We start from the raw sequence: 13,899 nt of genomic DNA on the forward strand, positions 1-13,899 counted from the left end.
ATGGTGCAGTGAGCTAAAAAACGGTGATGGATCAAGCCCTGATCTTTTGACTGGGTATGAGTGTTCTGTTTAATTCAGATGCTCTGACCATCACCACCCCCCTTTATGAATCGTTTTGGCCACTATAGGAGTGGCAGGGTATGCTCAGACATGAGTCCCTTGCTCACTGCACCATCAGGATTCAAGCAAGCCGGGCCGAAGACGGCTGCAGTGCCAGAAACCGGTCCCCGGAAGCTTGTTTCCTTTCCAGTAAAGAATTGGCTTGGTAGTTTGGTCTGCCCTGTTCCATGATGCACTGGGCCAGGGTCAGACTAATTTGCTTATAGCCAGGTTCTGAGCTGGGATGGTGCAGTGAGCTAAAAAACGGTGATGGATCAAGCCCTGATCTTTTGACTGGGTATGAGTGTTCTGTTTAATTCAGATGCTCTGTCCATCACCACCCCCCTTTATGAATCGTTTTGGCCACTATAGGAGTGGCAGGGTATGCTCAGACATGAGTCCCTTGCTCACTGCACCATCAGGATTCATGCAAGCCGGGCCGAAGACAGCTGCAATGCCATAAACCGGTCCCCGGAAGCTTGTTTCCTTTCCAGTAAAGAATTGGCTTGGTAGTGTGGTCTGCCCTGTTCCCATGATGCACTGGGCCAGGGTCAGACTAATTTGCATATAGCCAGGTTCTGAGCTGGGATGGTGCAGTGACCTAAAAAACGTTGATGGATCAAGCCCTGATATTTTGACTGGGTATGAGTGTTCTGTTTAATGCAGATGCTCTGTCCATCACCACCCCCCTTTATGAATCGTTTTTACCACTATAGGAGTGGCAGGGTATGCTCAGACATGAGTCCCTTGCTCACTGCACCATCAGGATTCAAACAAGCCGGGCCGAAGACGGCTGCAATGCCCGAAAACCGGTCCCCGGAAGCTTGTTTCCTTTCCAGTAAAGAATTGGCTTGGTAGTTTGGTCTGCCCTGTTCCCATGATGCACTGGGCCAGGGTCAGACTAATTTGCATATAGCCAGGTTCTGAGCTGGGATGGTGCTGTGAGCTAAAAAACGGTGATGGATCAAGCCCTGATCTTTTGACTGGGTATGAGTGTTCTGTTTAATTTAGATGCTCTGTCCATCACCACCCCCCTTTATGAATTGTTTTGGCCACTATAGGAGTGGCAGGGTATGCTCAGACATGAGTCCCTTGCTCACTGCACCATCAGGATTCAAGCAAGCCGGGCCGAAGACGGCTGCAATGCCAGAAACAGGTCCCCGGAAGCTTGTTTCCTTTCCAGTAAAGAATTGGCTTGGTAGTTTGGTCTGCCCTGTTCCCATGATGCACTGGGCCAGGGTCAGACTAATTTGCATATAGCCAGGTTCTGAGCTGGGATGGTGCAGTGAGCTAAAAAACGGTGATGGATCAAGCCCTGATCTTTTGACTGGGTATGAGTGTTCTGTTTAATTCAGATGCTCTGTCCATCACCACCCCCCCTTTATGAATCGTTTTGGCCACTATAGGAGTGGCAGGGTATGCTCAGACATGAGTCCCTTGCTCACTGCACCATCAGGATTCAAGCAAGCCGGGCCGAAGACGGCTGCAATGCCAGAAACCGAACCCGGAAGCTTGTTTCCTTTCCAGTAAAGAATTGGCTTGGTAGTTTGGTCTGCCCTGTTCCCATGATGCACTGGGCCAGGGTCAGACTAATTTGCATATAGCCAGGTTCTGAGCTGGGATGGTGCAGTGAGCTAAAAAACGGTGATGGATCAAGCCCTGATCTTTTGACTGGGTATGAGTGTTCTGTTTAATTCAGATGCTCTGTCCATCACCACCCCCCCCCCTTTATGAATCGTTTTGGCCACTATAGGAGTGGCAGGGTATGCTCAGACATGAGTCCCTTGCTCACTGCACCATCAGGATTCAAGCAAGCCGGGCCGAAGACGGCTGCAATGCCAGAAACCGGTCCCCGGAAGCTTTTTTCCTTTCCAGTAAAGAATTGGCTTGGTAGTTTGGTCTGCCCTGTTCCCATGATGCACTGGGCCAGGGTCAGACTAATTTGCATATAGCCAGGTTCTGAGCTGGGATGGTGCAGTGAGCTAAAAAACGGTGATGGATCAAGCCCTGATCTTTTGACTGGGTATGAGTGTTCTGTTTAATTCAGATGCTCTGACCATCACCACCCCCCTTTATGAATCGTTTTGGCCACTATAGGAGTGGCAGGGTATGCTCAGACATGAGTCCCTTGCTCACTGCACCATCAGGATTCAAGCAAGCCGGGCCGAAGACGGCTGCAGTGCCAGAAACCGGTCCCCGGAAGCTTGTTTCCTTTCCAGTAAAGAATTGGCTTGGTAGTTTGGTCTGCCCTGTTCCATGATGCACTGGGCCAGGGTCAGACTAATTTGCTTATAGCCAGGTTCTGAGCTGGGATGGTGCAGTGAGCTAAAAAACGGTGATGGATCAAGCCCTGATCTTTTGACTGGGTATGAGTGTTCTGTTTAATTCAGATGCTCTGTCCATCACCACCCCCCTTTATGAATCGTTTTGGCCACTATAGGAGTGGCAGGGTATGCTCAGACATGAGTCCCTTGCTCACTGCACCATCAGGATTCAAGCAAGCCGGGCCGAAGACGGCTGCAATGCCAGAAACCGGTCCCCGGAAGCTTGTTTCCTTTCCAGTAAAGAATTGGCTTGGTAGTTTGGTCTGCCGTGTTCCCATGATGCACTGGGCCAGGGTCAGACTAATTTGCATATAGCCAGGTTCTGAGCTGGGATGGTGCAGTGAGCTAAAAAACGGTGATGGATCAAGCCCTGATCTTTTGACTGGGTATGAGTGTTCTGTTTAATTCCGATGCTCTGTCCATCACCACCCCCCCCCTTTATGAATCGTTTTGGCCACTATAGGAGTGGCAGGGTATGCTCAGACATGAGTCCCTTGCTCACTGCACCATCAGGATTCAAGCAAGCCGGGCCGAAGACGGCTGCAATGCCAGAAACTGGTCCCCGGAAGCATGTTTCCTTTCCAGTAAAGAATTGGCTTAGTAGTTTGGTCTGCCCTGTTCCCATGATGCACTGGGCCAGGGTCAGACTAATTTGCATATAGCCAGGTTCTGAGCTGGGATGGTGCAGTGAGCTAAAAAATGGTTATGGAGCAAGCTCTGATCTTTTGACTGGGTATGAGTGTTCTGTTTAATTCAGATGCTCTGTCCATCACCACCCACCCTTTATGAATCGTTTTGGCCACTATAGGAGTGGCAGGGTATGCTCAGACATGAGTCCCTTGCTCACTGCACCATCAGGATTCAAGCAAGCCGGGCCGAAGACGGCTGCAATGCCAGAAACCGGTCCCCGGAAGCTTGTTTCCTTTCCAGTAAAGAATTGGCTTGGTTGTTTGGTCTGCCCTGTTCCCATGATGTACTGGGCCAGGGTCAGACTATTTTGCATATAGCCAGGTTCTGAGCTGGGATGGTGCAGTGAGCTAAAAAAAGTTATTGGATCAAGCCCTGATCTTTTGACTGGGTATGAGTGTTCTGTTTAATTCAGATGCTCTGTCCATCACCACCCCCCTTTATGAATCGTTTTGGCCACTATAGGAGTGGCAGGGTATGCTCAGACATGAGTCCCTTGCTCACTGCACCATCAGGATTCAAGCAAGCCGGGCCAAAGACGGCTGCAATGCCAGAAACCGGTCCCCGGAAGCTTGTTTCCATTCCAGTAAAGAATTGGCTTGGTAGTTTGGTCTGCCCTGTTCCCATGATGCACTGGGCCAGGGTCAGACTAATTTGCATATAGCCAGGTTCTGAGCTGGGATGGTGCAGTGACCTAAAAAACGGTGATGGATCAAGCCCTGATCTTTTGACTGGGTATGAGTGTTCTGTTTAATTCAGAGGCTCTGTCCATCACCACCCCCCTTTATGAATCGTTTTGGCCACTATAGAAGTGGCAGGGTATGCTCAGACATGAGTCCCTTGCTCACTGCACCATCAGGATTCAAGCAAGCTGGGCCGAAGACGGCTGCAATGCCAGAAACCGGTCCCCGGAAGCTTGTTTCATTTCCAGTAAAGAATTGGCTTGGTAGTTTGGTCTGCCCTGCTCCCATGATGCACTGGGCCAGGGTCAGACTAATTTGCATATAGCCAGGTTCTGAGCTGGGATGGTGCAGTGAGCTAAAAAACGGTGATGGATCAAGCCCTGATCTTTTGACTGGGTATGAGCGTTATGTTTAATTCAGATGCTCTGTCCATCACCACCCCCCTTTATGAATCGTTCTGGCCACTATAGGAGTGGCAGGGTATGCTCAGACATGAGTCCCTTGCTCACTGCACCATCAGGATTCAAGCAAGCCGGGCCGAAGACGGCTGCAATGCCAGAAATCGGTCCCCGGAAGCTTGTTTCCTTTCCAGTAAAGAATTGGCTTGGTAGTTTGGTCTGCCCTGTTCCCATGATGCACTGGGCCAGGGTCAGACTAATTTGCATATAGCCAGGTTCTGAGCTGGGATGGTGCAGTGAGCTAAAAAACGGTGATGGATAAAGCCCTGATCTTTTGACTGGGTATGAGTGTTCTGTTTAATTCATATGCTCTGTCCATCACCACCCCCCTTTATGAATCGTTTTGGCCACTATAGGAGTGGCAGGGTATGCTCAGACATGAGTCCCTTGCTCACTGCACCATCAGGATTCAAGCAAGCCGGGCCGAAGACGGCTCCAATGCCAGAAACCGGTCCCCGGAAGCTTGTTTCCTTTCCAGTAAAGAATTGGCTTGGTAGTTTGGTCTGCCCTGTTCCCATGATGCACTGGGCCAGGGTCAGACTTATTTGCATATAGCCAGGTTCTGAGCTGGGATGGTGCAGTGAGCTAAAAAACGGTGATGGATCAAGCCCTGATCTTTTGACTGGGTATGAGTGTTCTGTTTAGTTCAGATGCTCTGTCCATCACCACCCCCCTTTATGAATCGTTTTTACCACTATAGGAGTGGCAGGGTATGCTCAGACATGAGTCCCTTGCTCACTGCACCATCAGGATTCAAGCAAGCCGGGCCAAAGACGGCTGCAATGCCAGAAAGCGGTCCCCGGAAGCTTGTTTCCTTTCCAGTAAAGAATTGGCTTGGTAGTTTGGTCTGCCCTGTTCCCATGATGCACTGGGCCAGGGTCAGACTAATTTGCATATAGCCAGGTTCTGAGCTGGGATGGTGCAGTGAGCTAAAAAACGGTGATGGATCAAGCCCTGATCTTTTGACTGTGTATGAGTTTTCTGTTTAATTCAGATGCTCTGTCCATCACCACCCCCCTTTATGAATCGTTTTGGCCACTATAGGAGTGGCAGGGTATGCTCAGACATGAGTCCCTTGCTCACTGCACCATCAGGATTCAAGCAAGCCGGGCCGAAGACGGCTGCAATGCCAGAAACCGGTCCCCGGAAGCTTGTTTCCTTTCCAGTAAAGAATTGGCTTGGTAGTTTGGTCTGCCCTGTTCCCATGATGCACTGGGTCAGGGTCAGACTAATTTGCATATAGCCAGGTTCTGAGCTGGGATGGTGCAGTGAGCTAAAAAACGGTGATGGATCAAGCCCTGATCTTTTGACTGGGTATGAGTGTTCTGTGTAATTCAGATGCTCTGTCCAGCACCACCCCCCTTTATGAATCGTTTTGGCCACTATCGGAGTGGCAGGGTATGCTCAGACATGAGTCCCTTGCTCACTGCACCATCAGGATTCAAGCAAGCCGGGCCGAAGACGGCTGCAATGCCAGAAACCGGTCCCCGGAAGCTTGTTTCCATTCCAGTAAACAATTGGCTTGGTAGTTTGGTCTGCCCTGTTCCCATGATGCACTGGGCCAGGGTCAGACTAATTTGCATATAGCCAGGTTCTGAGCTGGGATGGTGCAGTGACCTAAAAAACGGTGATGGATCAAGCCCTGATCTTTTGACTGGGTATGAGTGTTCTGTTTAATTCACATGCTCTGTCCATCACCACCCCCCTTTATGAATCGTTTTGGCCACTATAGAAGTGGCAGGGTATGCTCAGACACGAGTCCCTTGCTCACTGCACCATCAGGATTCAAGCAAGCTGGGCCGAAGACGGCTGCAATGCCAGAAACCGGTCCCCGGAAGCTTGTTTCATTTCCAGTAAAGAATAGGCTTGGTAGTTTGGTCTGTCCTGTTCCCATGATGCACTGGGCCAGGGTCAGACTAATTTGCATATAGCCAGGTTCTGAGCTGGGATGGTGCAGTGAGCTAAAAAACGGTGATGGATCAAGCCCTGATCTTTTGACTGGGTATGAGCGTTATGTTTAATTCAGATGCTCTGTCCATCACCACCCCCCTTTATGAATCGTTCTGGCCACTATAGGAGTGGCAGGGTATGCTCAGACATGAGTCCCTTGCTCACTGCACCATCAGGATTCAAGCAAGCCGGGCCGAAGACGGCTGCATTGCCAGAAACCGGTCCCCGGAAGCTTGTTTCATTTCCAGTAAAGAATTGGCTTGGTAGTTTGGTCTGCCCTGTTCCCATGATGCACTGGGCCAGGGTCAGACTAATTTGCATATAGCCAGGTTCTGAGCTGGGATGGTGCAGTGAGCTAAAAAACGGTGATGGATCAAGCCCTGATCTTTTGACTGGGTATGAGCGTTATGTTTAATTCAGATGCTCTGTCCATCACCACCCCCCTTTATGAATCATTCTGGCCACTATAGGAGTGGCAGGGTATGCTCAGACATGAGTCCCTTGCTCACTGCACCATCAGGATTCAAGCAAGCCGGGCCGAAGACGGCTGCAATGCCAGAAACCGGTCCCCGGAAGCTTGTTTCCTTTCCAGTAAAGAATTGGCTTGGTAGTTTGGTCTGCCCTGTTCCCATGATGCACTGGGCCAGGGTCAGACTAATTTGCATATAGCCAGGTTCTGAGCTGGGATGGTGCAGTGAGCTAAAAAACGGTGATGGATAAAGCCCTGATCTTTTGACTGGGTATGAGTGTTCTGTTTAATTCAGATGCTCTGTCCATCACCACCCTCCTTTATGAATCGTTTTGGCCACTATAGGAGTGACAGGGTATGCTCAGACATGAGTCCCTTGCTCACTGCACCATCAGGATTCAAGCAAGCCGGGCCGAAGACGGCTTCAATGCCAGAAACCGGTCCACGGAAGCTTGTTTCCTTTCCAGTAAAGAATTGGCTTGGTAGTTTGGTCTGCCCTGTTCCCATGATGCACTGGGCCAGGGTCAGTCTAATTTGCATATAGCCAGGTTCTGAGCTGGGATGGTGCAGTGAGCTAAAAAACGGTGATGGATCAAGCCCTATCTTTTGACTGGGTATGAGTGTTCTGTTTAATTCATATGCTCTGTCCATCACCACCCCCCTTTATGAATCGTTTTGGCCACTTTAGGAGTGGCAGGGTATGCTCAGACATGAGTCCCTTGCTCACTGCACCATCAGGATTTAAGCAAGCCGGGCCGAAGACGGCTCCAATGCCAGAAACTGGTCCCCGGAAGCTTGTTTCCTTTCCAGTAAAGAATTGGCTTGGTAGTTTGGTCTGCCCTGTTCCCATGATGCACTGGGCCAGGGTCAGACTTATTTGCATATAGCCTGGTTCTGAGCTGGGATGGTGCAGTGAGCTAAAAAACGGTGATGGATCAAGCCCTGATCTTTTGACTGGGTATGAGTGTTCTGTTTAATTCAGATGCTCTGTCCATCACCACCCCCCTTTATGAATCGTTTTGACCACTATAGGAGTGGCAGGGTATGCTCAGACATGAGTCCCTTGCTCACTGCATCATCAGGATTCAAGCAAGCCGGGCCGAAGACGGCTGCAATGCCAGAAACCGGTCCCTGGAAGCTTGTTTCCTTTCCAGTAAAGAATTGGCTTGGTAGTTTGGTCTGCCCTGTTCCCATGATGCACTGGGTCAGGGTCAGACTAATTTGCATATAGCCAGGTTCTGAGCTGGGATGGTGCAGTGAGCTAAAAAACGGTGATGGATCAAGCCCTGATCTTTTGACTGGGTATGAGTGTTCTGTGTAATTCAGATGCTCTGTCCAGCACCACCCCCCTTTATGAATCGTTTTGGCCACTATAGGAGTGGCAGGGTATGCTCAGACATGAGTCCCTTGCTCACTGCACCATCAGGATTCAAACAAGCCGGGCCGAAGACGGCTGCAATGCCCGAAAACCGGTCCCCGGAAGCTTGTTTCATTTCCAGTAAAGAATAGGCTTGGTAGTTTGGTCTGTCCTGTTCCCATGATGCACTGGGCCAGGGTCAGACTAATTTGCATATAGCCAGGTTCTGAGCTGGGATGGTGCAGTGAGCTAAAAAACGGTGATGGATCAAGCCCTGATCTTTTGACTGGGTATGAGCGTTATGTTTAATTCAGATGCTCTGTCCATCACCACCCCCCTTTATGAATCGTTCTGGCCACTATAGGAGTGGCAGGGTATGCTCAGACATGAGTCCCTTGCTCACTGCACCATCAGGATTCAAGCAAGCCGGGCCGAAGACGGCTGCAATGCCAGAAACCGGTCCCCGGAAGCTTGTTTCCTTTCCAGTAAAGAATTGGCTTGGTAGTTTGGTCTGCCCTGTTCCCATGATGCACTGGGCCAGGGTCAGACTAATTTGCATATAGCCAGGTTCTGAGCTGGGATGGTGCAGTGAGCTAAAAAACGGTGATGGATAAAGCCCTGATCTTTTGACTGGGTATGAGTGTTCTGGTTAATTCAGATGCTCTGTCCATCACCACCCTCCTTTATGAATCGTTTTGGCCACTATAGGAGTGACAGGGTATGCTCAGACATGAGTCCCTTGCTCACTGCACCATCAGGATTCAAGCAAGCCGGGCCGAAGACGGCTTCAATGCCAGAAACCGGTCCCCGGAAGCTTGTTTCCTTTCCAGTAAAGAATTGGCTTGGTAGTTTGGTCTGCCCTGTTCCCATGATGCACTGGGCCAGGGTCAGTCTAATTTGCATATAGCCAGGTTCTGAGCTGGGATGGTGCAGTGAGCTAAAAAACGGTGATGGATCAAGCCCTGATCTTTTGACTGGGTATGAGTGTTCTGTTTAATTCATATGCTCTGTCCATCACCACCCCCCTTTATGAATCGTTTTGGCCACTATAGGAGTGGCAGGGTATGCTCAGACATGAGTCCCTTGCTCACTGCACCATCAGGATTTAAGCAAGCCGGGCCGAAGACGGCTCCAATGCCAGAAACTGGTCCCCGGAAGCTTGTTTCCTTTCCAGTAAAGAATTGGCTTGGTAGTTTGGTCTGCCCTGTTCCCATGATGCACTGGGCCAGGGTCAGACTTATTTGCATATAGCCTGGTTCTGAGCTGGGATGGTGCAGTGAGCTAAAAAACGGTGATGGATCAAGCCCTGATCTTTTGACTGGGTATGAGTGTTCTGTTTAATTCAGATGCTCTGTCCATCACCACCCCCCTTTATGAATCGTTTTGGCCACTATAGGAGTGGCAGGGTATGCTCAGACATGAGTCCCTTGCTCACTGCACCATCAGGATTCAAGCAAGCCGGGCCGAAGACGGCTGCAATGCCAGAAACTGGTCCCCGGAAGCTTGTTTCCTTTCCAGTAAAGAATTGGCTTGGTAGTTTGGTCTGCCCTGTTCCCATGATGCACTGGGCCAGGGTCAGACTAATTTGCATATAGCCAGTTTCTGAGCTGGGATGGTGCAGTGAGTTAAAAAACGGTGATGGATCAAGCCCTGATCTTTTGACTGGGTATGAGTGTTCTGTTTAATTCAGATGCTCTGTCCATCACCACCCCCCTTTATGAATCGTTTTGGCCACTATAGGAGTGGCAGGGTATGCTCAGACATGAGTCCCTTGCTCACTGCACCATCAGGATTCAAGCAAGCCGGGCCGAAGACGGCTGCAATGCCAGAAACTGGTCCCCGGAAGCTTGTTTCCTTTCCAGTAAAGAATTGGCTTGGTAGTTTGGTCTGCCCTGTTCCCATGATGCACTGGGCCAGGGTCAGACTTATTTGCATATAGCCTGGTTCTGAGCTGGGATGGTGCAGTGAGCTAAAAAACGGTGATGGATCAAGCCCTGATCTTTTGACTGGGTATGAGTGTTCTGTTTAATTCAGATGCTCTGTCCATCACCACCCCCCTTTATGAATCGTTTTGACCACTATAGGAGTGGCAGGGTATGCTCAGACATGAGTTCCTTAGCTCACTGCACCATCAGGATTCAAGCAAGCCGGGCCGAAGACGGCTGCAATGCCAGAAACCGGTCCCCGGAAGCTTGTTTCCTTTCCAGTAAAGAATTGGCTTGGTAGTTTGGTCTGCCCTGTTCCCATGATGCACTGGGCCAGGGTCAGACTAATTTGCATATAGCCAGGTTCTGAGCTGGGATGGTGCAGTGAGTTAAAAAACGGTGATGGATCAAGCCCTGATCTTTTGACTGGGTATGAGTGTTCTGTGTAATTCAGATGCTCTGTCCAGCACCACCCCCCTTTATGAATCGTTTTGGCCACTATCGGAGTGGCAGGGTATGCTCAGACATGAGTCCCTTGCTCACTGCACCATCAGGATTCAAGCAAGCCGGGCCGAAGACGGCTGCAATGCCAGAAACCGGTCCCCGGAAGCTTGTTTCCATTCCAGTAAACAATTGGCTTGGTAGTTTCGTCTGCCCTGTTCCCATGATGCACTGGGCCAGGGTCAGACTAATTTGCATATAGCCAGGTTCTGAGCTGGGATGGTGCAGTGACCTAAAAAACGGGGATGGATCAAGCCCTGATCTTTTGACTGGGTATGAGTGTTCTGTTTAATTCACATGCTCTGTCCATCACCACCCCCCTTTATGAATCGTTTTGGCCACTATAGAAGTGGCAGGGTATGCTCAGACATGAGTCCCTTGCTCACTGCACCATCAGGATTCAAGCAAGCTGGGCCGAAGACGGCTGCAATGCCAGAAACCGGTCCCCGGAAGCTTGTTTCATTTCCAGTAAAGAATAGGCTTGGTAGTTTGGTCTGTCCTGTTCCCATGATGCACTGGGCCAGGGTCAGACTAATTTGCATATAGCCAGGTTCTGAGCTGGGATGGTGCAGTGAGCTAAAAAACGGTGATGGATCAAGCCCTGATCTTTTGACTGGGTATGAGCGTTATGTTTAATTCAGATGCTCTGTCCATCACCACCCCCCTTTATGAATCGTTCTGGCCACTATAGGAGTGGCAGGGTATGCTCAGACATGAGTCCCTTGCTCACTGCACCATCAGGATTCAAGCAAGCCAGGCCGAAGACGGCTGCAATGCCAGAAACCGGTCCCCGGAAGCTTGTTTCATTTCCAGTAAAGAATTGGCTTGGTAGTTTGGTCTGCCCTGTTCCCATGATGCACTGGGCCAGGGTCAGACTAATTTGCATATAGCCAGGTTCTGAGCTGGGATGGTGCAGTGAGCTAAAAAACGGTGATGGATCAAGCCCTGATCTTTTGACTGGGTATGAGCGTTATGTTTAATTCAGATGCTCTGTCCATCACCACCCCCCTTTATGAATCATTCTGGCCACTATAGGAGTGGCAGGGTATGCTCAGACATGAGTCCCTTGCTCACTGCACCATCAGGATTCAAGCAAGCCGGGCCGAAGACGGCTGCAATGCCAGAAACCGGTCCCCGGAAGCTTGTTTCCTTTCCAGTAAAGAATTGGCTTGGTAGTTTGGTCTGCCCTGTTCCCATGATGCACTGGGCCAGGGTCAGACTAATTTGCATATAGCCAGGTTCTGAGCTGGGATGGTGCAGTGAGCTAAAAAACGGTGATGGATCAAGCCCTGATCTTTTGACTGGGTATGAGTGTTCTGTTTAATTCAGATGCTCTGTCCATCACCACCCCCCTTTATGAATCGTTTTGGCCACTATAGGAGTGGCAGGGTATGCTCAGACATGAGTCCCTTGCTCACTGCACCATCAGGATTCAAGCAAGCCGGGCCGAAGACGGCTGCAATGCCAGAAACCGGTCCCCGGAAGCTTGTTTCCTTTCCAGTAAAGAATTGGCTTGGTAGTTTGGTCTGCCCTGTTCCCATGATGCACTGGGTCAGGGTCAGACTAATTTGCATATAGCCAGGTTCTGAGCTGGGATGGTGCAGTGAGCTAAAAAACGGTGATGGATCAAGCCCTGATCTTTTGACTGGGTATGAGTGTTCTGTGTAATTCAGATGCTCTGTCCAGCACCACCCCCCTTTATGAATCGTTTTGGCCACTATAGGAGTGGCAGGGTATGCTCAGACATGAGTCCCTTGCTCACTGCACCATCAGGATTCAAGCAAGCCGGGCCGAAGACGGCTGCAATGCCAGAAACCGGTCCCCGGAAGCTTGTTTCCTTTCCAGTAAAGAATTGGCTTGGTACTTTGGTCTGCCCTGTTCCCATGATGCACTGGGCCAGGGTCAGACTAATTTGCAGATAGCCAGGTTCTGAGCTGGGATGGTGCAGTGAGCTAAAAAACGGTGATGGATCAAGCCCTGATCTTTTGACTGGGTATGAGTGTTCTGTTTAATTCAGATGCTCTGTCCATCACCACCCCCCTTTATGAATCGTTTTGGCCACTATAGGAGTGGCAGGGTATGCTCAGACATGAGTCCCTTGCTCACTGCACCATCAGGATTCATGCAAGCCGGGCCGAAGACAGCTGCAATGCCAGAAACCGGTCCCCGGAAGCTTGTTTCCTTTCCAGTAAAGAATTGGCTTGGTAGTTTGGTCTGCCCTGTTCCCATGATGCACTGGGCCAGGGTCAGACTAATTTGCATATAGCCAGGTTCTGAGCTGGGATGGTGCAGTGACCTAAAAAACGGTGATGGATCAAGCCCTGATCTTTTGACTGGGTATGAGTGTTCTGTTTAATTCAGATGCTCTGTCCATCACCACCCCCCTTTATGAATCGTTTTTACCACTATAGGAGTGGCAGGGTATGCTCAGACATGAGTCCCTTGCTCACTGCACCATCAGGATTCAAACAAGCCGGGCCGAAGACGGCTGCAATGCCCGAAAACCGGTCCCTGGACGCTTGTTTCCTTTCCAGTAAAGAATTGGCTTGGTAGTTTGGTCTGCCCTGTTCCCATGATGCACTGGGCCAGGGTCAGATTAATTTGCATATAGCCAGGTTCTGAGCTGGGATGGTGCAGTGAGCTAAAAAACGCTGATGGATCAAGCCCTGATCTTTTGACTGGGTATGAGTGTTCTGTTTAATTCAGATGCTCTGTCCATCACCACCCCCCTTTATGAATTGTTTTGGCCACTATAGGAGTGGCAGGATATGCTCAGACATGAGTCCCTTGCTCACTGCACCATCAGGATTCAAGCAAGCCGGGCCGAAGACGGCTGCAATACCAGAAACCGGTCCCCGGAAGCTTGTTTCCTTTTCAGTAAAGAATTGGCTTGGTAGTTTGGTCTGCCCTGTTCCCATGATGCACTGGGCCAGGGTCAGACTAATTTGCATATAGCCAGGTTCTGAGCTGGGATGGTGCAGTGAGCTAAAAAACGGTGATGGATCAAGCCCTGATCTTTTGACTGGGTATGAGTGTTCTGTTTAATTCAGATGCTCTGTCCATCACCACCCCCCCTTTATGAATCGTTTTGGCCACTATAGGAGTGGCAGGGTATGCTCAGACATGAGTCCCTTGCTCACTGCACCATCAGGATTCAAGCAAGCCGGGCCGAAGACGGCTGCAATGCCAGAAACCGGTCCCCTTAAGCTTGTTTCCTTTCCAGTAAAGAATTGGCTTGGTAGTTTGGTCTGCCCTGTTCCCATGATGCACTGGGCCAGGGTCAGACTAATTTGCATATAGCCAGGCTCTGAGCTGGGATGGTGCAGTGAGCTAAAAAACGGTGATGGATCAAGCCCTGATCTTTTGACTGGGTATGAGTGTTCTGTTTAATTCAGATGCTCTGTCCATCACCACCCCCTCCTTTATGAATCGTTTTGGCCACTATA

The sequence above is a fragment of the Lissotriton helveticus genome, chromosome 11 (assembly GCF_964261635.1).
Source record: "Lissotriton helveticus chromosome 11, aLisHel1.1, whole genome shotgun sequence".
NCBI lineage: Eukaryota > Metazoa > Chordata > Amphibia > Caudata > Salamandridae > Lissotriton > Lissotriton helveticus.